This window comes from Bacillus rossius, unplaced genomic scaffold, assembly GCF_032445375.1.
Source record: "Bacillus rossius redtenbacheri isolate Brsri unplaced genomic scaffold, Brsri_v3 Brsri_v3_scf36, whole genome shotgun sequence".
Classification (NCBI taxonomy): Eukaryota; Metazoa; Arthropoda; class Insecta; order Phasmatodea; family Bacillidae; genus Bacillus; species Bacillus rossius.
The window spans coordinates 157,373-165,000 of record NW_026962546.1 but is presented as its reverse complement, the minus strand read 5'-3'; the positions used below and the strand labels follow the sequence as shown (position 1 = coordinate 165,000).

Below are 7,628 nucleotides of genomic sequence, written 5' to 3'. Positions count from 1 at the left end.
AACTTTTAACTGTACACACAACAAGCATTTCACTTGGATCTGATGCATTCTCAAGAGTGCAGTTTCTGTTTAGCTTTTAAAACTGGCTGCCCTTCAATTCACTCAAGGTGCAGATGCAAGTTGCTGATGAAGTATTCCACACACATGCTACATTGGAGAAATATTTTAATAAAAATTAAAACTCTTGCAGGATTTCGAATAAAAACTATCCTATTTATCCCTTCTATGTTTTGGTACTGCGAAATTGAGAGAGGTAAGTAAGTTGTGAGGTTATTTTTACTTGCTTGCATGTGAGGTTAGCAGAGCAAAAATATTTTTGAAATTGCAGATACATGGTCACTTTATTTCGTTGCAAACATTTATAAGCTCGTAATCTTATTTAAAGTCTCCATACTTAATGCGTTTGGAAAACCTTCTTTCTCTCAATTTTACAATGGAACAAAATTTTACTTGTATGTGTACATTAATTCCATCTCTAAATGATGTAGGTTTACGCACCGAGATCAGGTACATTGTAGAGAGAAAAACACACGAGTACCTGCTTATTTTGAAGTTTTAATGAGTATATTAAAAAAAAAAAAAAAAAAACGATAAAAATATAATTGAAAAAGTATATTATTCACGTATTTTTGAGGATGAGGGGAGGGGGTGTTTTTGTCCGATGGTCGTTTATCTTTAAAGAAATTTCCGTTGGACCTGTGCGTTCTTGCTCTGCCAATTCTCGAAAAATGAAATATTTTAAGTCGTCTTTTATGTGCTAACTTCATTATATTTGGCTGCATTCGTATTTTTATTAGTTTTGAAACATTCATGTCACGGAAAATAATCATAAACCAGGACAAAAACGTTTTGACTAAATGTTCTAGGTTGGTTGTAAAACATTTTCTTATTTTATTTCACATCGGAAACATCTGTTAAGTTGTAAGCTTTGTAATGAATGCGACAGTCACTTGTTCGCTGAAGTGTTTGTTTAAGAAATTAGTATTGTAAATTTGTTTATGGTCTTGTTAAATGAAATTTTAAGTGAAATCATTTGGGAAAACAGAGGCTACAGGAATTTTCAACACAACTTGATGACCGACGTTGTGACTAGTGTGGGAGTGTGTGCTCGTGTAAATATCAATTTTTCTTACTCCTCGTGCCGGTCAACAGGAAAACAGCGAGTGTGTTATCTCATCGCGGGCGTGTGATTGCGTGTGGTAAATTGTGCTAGGTTAATTACCGCAAAACTCCACTGTGTGCAAATATGTAGTGTGTCGCTGTATGCAAATATTTGGTATGTCTTTTTTTTTTTTTTTTTTTCAGGCAATACACACTTTGAATTTTACACAATTTCGATGCTGCAACCTAAGTGTATACATGCGAATAGGATTGCTTAAATGAAAAAGTAAAGTAGGAGGTAAGTGCAAATGTTTCCAGGAGGTTATGCACACACAATCTATTTTATGAATTAATAGTTATTATCTAAGAAAATGATAGAAGATTATAAATAATGTGTGCAGAATAATACAGAATTTGCATGTTACACAAAAAAAAAATATATATATATTCCAAATATTGTTAGCAAAATGCACCTAGATTAGTGAGCTGGATTTTTTTTTTTTTTTTGTATTTTTGTTCTGTTGATCCCACGTGGAGTCAAGGCTCCGGGATATAGAACATGTATGTGCAGACAATTAATATTTACATGATGCAAGTTACCAAGAAAAAAAATTTCAAAAAAAAAAAATACATAACATGTTACACAATTTAACTTTATGCAAAACATGAAGCAGCTGTTATCACAAGTCCATTCAACAAATTAACAGTTCAATTTCTCTATTATCAATCAAATTAAAGAATAGCTTCAGAGGGTAGGTAGGATATTCTAGAAGAATTTTTTTTACTGTTTTTTTTTTTAATACTGGTAAATTGTTTTAGTTATTTTCTGTGATATTAAGTTGTAAAGTTTTACTCCCAAGTAATTTAGTCCATTTTCAAATCGCCTAGTGTTATGTTCAACTATCCTCAATTTACTAGCATTTCTGGTGTTATACCTATGTGCGAATATCTAAAAAAAAAAAAAAAAAAAAAAATAATAATTTTTTTTTTCTTCTTTTTCTTAAGAATGAATAAAAAGTTTCTAGAACGTATTCATTTATGGCAGTCAGGACTTTAAGTTTTTTGAATTTTGGTCTGCAGTTAGATGATTTTTTATCTTTTGTTATTATTCTAATAGCTCCTTTTTTTTTTTTTTTCCCCCAATGTTATATGGCAGAAAGAGTAGAGCTATGGCTACTGTGACATCATGCATTGATGGGAAGGTTATTGTTGGATAACAAAAATTTAGATGATATAATTTTTATTTTTTTCCATACACAACACATTGCAGGTACAATTTTACAGGTTACAGCTGTACCACCTCTAGTATTGCTGCCGACCATCCAACAAATGAGCACACTAAACAGGCATTGATGACATTGTTATCAACGTCTTTTTGAATCTCTCATTATTATACATAACTGCCCACTGAAACAGAGAAACTTCAAAATAGGTGTGTGTGTGTGTGTTTATATATATATATATATATATATATATATATATATATATATATATATACATATATACATACATACATACATACATACATACATACATATACACTTATATATTTATTTTTTCACTTTGAATTTTGTATGAGGTATACACATGCAAAGATTCACAGCTACTGGGTGGGTGAGTGAGTGAGTGAGTGAGTGAGTGATTGATTGATTGATTGATTGATTGATTGATTGATTGAGAGAGAGTGAGTGTGTGTGTTAGGGGGGGGGGGAAATGTGGTGATTGTGGGGGAAAAAAAAATTTAAAATTGAAATTTTTAAAAAAAAAATTTTTTTCTGTAGGGTGCAAAATAGTAGTGCCAACGGCACGTGGTGTTCCCAAGCGGTCACCCATCTAAGTACTAACCACGCTCGACGATGCTTAACTTCGGTGATCGGACGAGAACCGGTGTGTTCATCGTGATATGGCCGTTGGCAATGATATAGATGTTTTTTTTTTGCAGTTTGTATTTGCCACTCGAAATAGCTATACCAGGTGTGATTGTTACAAACAACAGGAGAAATCGTGTAATGAACACTCTTTTACTTCCCCCCCCCCCCTCCCCACACACAACACCCACCACCCTCACCATCCCAACCACCAAAGCCCTCTTCAAAATACACTCTCACACACACACACAAACCCACACTCTATAACTGATGAACATTACCATAACTTCTTAAAGCCATTAGATAATATTTAACTCAAGAAAGGTATTGTGATATGTTTAAAGAAAGAAAGGTGAAACCTTTAACTTTACCAGCAGGTATTAGTATCACTGAGGTATCTTCTAGGTTGTAGCAGCAATAGTAGTAATAATAATAAAATTAAATAAGGTAATAAAAAAGAAAAGTTATACATGTGATCAAATCATGAATGTATAAAACTGGAATGAATTTAAATTTTTTTTATTTTTCTTCATAGGCTGTTTTGAAATTGATGAGTAAGTGCCTCTTCTTTTAAATTTTTTAATGCTGAACACTGTTACATAAGAGATGAATGTTTAGAAAATTTAAAAAAAAAAAAGCTAGCCCAGCCCCCTCCCCCCCTCACACAAAATCCAAACAAAAAAAAAACACCCTCCTTCAAAACATCACATAATCATCCAGCCAGCAGTGCAGACGAGAAATTTGCACTCGGGGCCGCCATTTTGACGATAAATTCTTGCATGGCACACCAAAGGTAGGAAAGAATTTAAAAAAATAAAAATAATGGGCGAGCACCCTCGCGTCTGCCTGTAGAAAATGAAGTTAAAAGTAACATAACCTAAAGACAGGCACACACTAGGGTGCTCCCAGGCGGTTGAGAAATTTTTTCCCGCCAAAAGACTTATATATATTATTTATTTTACTGTTTTTGGCAGGGGGCTATGTCGGTCTGTGTGCAAAGTAGTTCCTACTCCCGCCGCCAGGAGCGCGCGCGGTGGGTAGCGATGTTGTTTTTTCTGCTTTCATTTGTTTATTATTTAGAGGGTTAATGCTATGTAAATGTACGCAAGTTTGGTTATGTGTCGGTAGTTGTGCGAGATTTAATTTCCGAAACGAAATTTGACTTTCATCGGCCTGCATTTCTCACTTATTCGGAAAATACATGTGTGTTTATGTATGTATAATAATCGAGTGATTTTGTAATAATTTGGAAGTTTTGTTTGCGTGTGCGATGTGGGGAAGAAAAGGTGTGCACACGAGTCCTAGGGCTATATTTTTTTTTATTGCGAAATATTTACTTCATGTGGTGAAAAATTTTAAATTATTTGTGATGCAAGTGAAATTTTTTTTTTTTTTTCAGTTGGGTGATGTGTTTGTCCTCGTTTGTGTGCAAGGAAGCAAACATGCTGAAGGTAAGGGGCCATAAATGACACTTTAAAATATTAGTTTACCATTAATTTTGGTTAAATATTAAATTGCCATATAAGTAAAATCATGTCAACTGTTGTATTCCACCCAGTATAAGCTGTTAGTAATGGGTACTTAATATAAATAGAATAAATGTAAGCATTTTCGTCTGCATGAAAATTCACTTTTTTTTTGGATCCATTTGTACTGTGGGTAGTTAAATAGTACATTATGTTGTTTTTACTTCGAAGTACAAAACATCTTGTGCATGATTGCAAATTCAAACGCAGTTAAGCATAATATGAATTCGAATTATGTGTGTGTGTGTGTGTATATATATATTTTTTTTTCAGTTTTTTTTTTTTTTTTTTTTTTTTTTTTTTTTTTTTTTTTTTTTACTGTGTCCAGTTTTAGCACAAATGGAATTATTTTCAAAGTGAATCGATGCAACTGGTCTTTGCCATTAATATTGATATATGATCTAACTAAATTAAATAGAAAGGATTTTTTTATTTATTTTTTTATATATATAAATATATTTGTAGCAATGTACTAATGACCACAGAAGTAAGCAAAAAAAAAATATATATATATATATCTCAGCCAGTAAACCATGCGTCTTAAAGACTTTTTTTAATGAAAATATTTCTGCCTTGGTTAAGCTTACATTTACTATCATAGGGATTGAGGGAATTGTAGAACAGCAGCAGAAGCATTTCCTTTCATGATCATGTTCTTGGTCCTGAAAAGGACCGTTTATGTAAGCATGTGCACACCAGACCTGCTCACTTGGAGCTGGTGTATTTGGTGACAGCCTTGGTGCCCTCGCTGACAGCGTGCTTGGCCAGCTCCCCGGGCAGCAGCAGTCTCACGGCCGTCTGTATCTCGCGGCTGGTGATGGTGGAGCGCTTGTTGTAGTGGGCGAGGCGGCTGGCCTCTGCCGCGATGCGCTCGAAAATGTCGTTCACGAAACTGTTCATGATGCTCATGGCCTTAGATGATATGCCAGTGTCCGGATGAACTTGCTTCAACACTTTGTAGATGTAGATTGCGTAGCTTTCCTTCCTCTTGCGCTTCTTTTTCTTGTCGCCCTTCGAGATGTTTTTCTGGGCCTTGCCCGCCTTTTTGGCTGCCTTACCGCTCGTCTTGGGGGGCATCGTAGATCTGAGCTGTGCCGCTGTCACTGAATTTTTTTCGTGAAAAGTTTTCTTGGCTTCTTGTTGCGCGACCAATCGGAGCGCTCCGCGGCTCGTGATTGGTCGCGCTCCGCGGAGGGACGTGTAACAAAAGTAATTTCCAGCGGCCGGGGCGCCACTTTCTCGTAGGTTGCGGACCAGTGTACAGCTTCTTCCTGGTAGCTTGTGTTTTGGTTCGATTTCTTGTGTTCAGTGGTGATTTGTGCATCGAAGTGCTATATTTCGACATCTACGTACCTTCAGGCATCAGCACAGGTGTTTGTGCGTCGGGTCTCTGCCTAGTTACATTTTAAACTGTGTTTCTTACTTCGTGTTACTATGTAAACATTCTGCTTCGTCGGTGATGGATCGATTGTGAGTGTGGGAGTATCGATTCTGTCGCTTTGTGCTTACCTGCAACCAAGATGGCCGACAAAGACACTTTATCATTTCCATTGGGGCAACCTCCACTTTCGCCTCTTCCACCTCGCTCCCAGGGTGCGAATAAATTTTGGGCGACTCCTGGTCGGCATTCTGCTCATGCGGTTTCGTCCTCTTCCGATTCTGATGACGCTTCGCCTCCTGGTAGCCCTGTTGAGAGGAAGCCTGCCAAAATATCGAAGGATGCGGCAAAGGCTATTGTATCTCGCCACTGGTTTGCCTCTCAGCGCCCGAACGACGATGGTGGTAGCACGCCTTCTTCACGCGCCATTGCCCGGGCCGATCTACACAAGTCCCGGCGCACCCAGCTGGACTCCACTTTGGCGCTGAAGCGCCATGCTGGCTCTTCAGTTGATGCCACAATTGACGCCGTGGCCCGGGGCTGCGCTCCTGCTGCTTCCACTTCGCGGGTGCCATCCTGGCCGGACGATTTGCACCGCATCGACTCTGACGGCCCTGGTGTGAGCCCGCGGCGTCGGGGCTCGCTCCCCGATGTCCATTTGCTCCACCAGGTTGAGGAGACCTGGCGCAGCCTCGCCGCCGGTGCGCCCCTGCCTGGCTCTACTGCCGGTGGGCCCATCTCCAGTTGCCCGGGGCCGTCCACTGATGGCGTCGGTGCTGCCATGGCGTCGGCGCAGGCGGCTTCGGGCTCCCTGTCCCGGGGACCGCGCCGGTCTGCTGTGGCGGACCCTGGCGTGCCTGGCCTGGCCGTCGGTGTCCCTCGTGGCTGTCCCGGGGCTGCCTCTGACACTGCGTCTGTGCCGGGTGTCCTGGCGGCGGCCGACCGTGTTGTCCCGCCGGCCCAGCCTGGTCTTCCTTCGACGCCTGCGCCTGCTGTGGCCCCTCGCCCGCCCGGGCTGTCACCGGATAGTGGTACTGCGCCACGGCGCATTCCGCCAATTGTTGTCAATACCAAACTGAATGTTGACGCCATTCGCGGGAACCGGTCGCTGCGGCAGAAGCTGCAGGGGAACTTCACCGTGGACTATCTTCGGGGCTATCCACGCTATCACCCCACAAGCCTGCACGACCGGGAGGCCCTGCTGACGTATTTCCGGGACCATGGCATCCCTTGCCACACGTTTCCATTGGGTCGGAAGACTTCACCCCGGATTGTCCTGGCGGGTCTCCCCTCCGAGACTTCCCAGGACTCGGTCCTGGAGGAACTGCGTGCCGTTGGGGTGCACCCCGAGTCGCTCCGGCCCCTCACTTCGGAGCGCGAGCTCCACCGGGGCTTCATCAGATTTCTCGTGGTCCTCGCAGATGCCGCGCAGGTCGCCAAGGCCCGAGCAGTCCGGCACCTAGCTGGCCTCACCGTCCAATGGGAGGAGTTCCGGGGCACGGCGCGGCCTCTTCAATGCCACCAATGCCAGAGGTGGGGACACCACGCGGCGGACTGTGGAAATCCCTTCCGCTGTCTCCGCTGCACCCAGCACCACGTCCGCGGGTCCTGCCCGAAGTTACCCGACGAGCCTCCGCAGTGCGTGAACTGCTCGGGGCCACATCCGGCGAATGCTCGTACCTGCCCCACTTACGTGCAGTTCATCGAGGGGCAGCTGCGTCGCCAGGGACCAAAGCCTCGTCCGCCGGGCCAGGA

At 41.7% G+C, this 7,628-nt stretch overlaps 1 non-coding gene across 1 annotated transcript; it reads right to left on the bottom strand.

Moving 5' to 3' along the window:
* Positions 1-2,897: 2,897 nt before the first annotated feature.
* On the bottom strand, positions 2,898-3,016 carry LOC134544318 (5S ribosomal RNA). Its single transcript, XR_010077672.1, has one exon. It is a non-coding gene; the product is annotated as a 5S ribosomal RNA (ribosomal RNA).
* Positions 3,017-7,628: the final 4,612 nt, after the last annotated feature.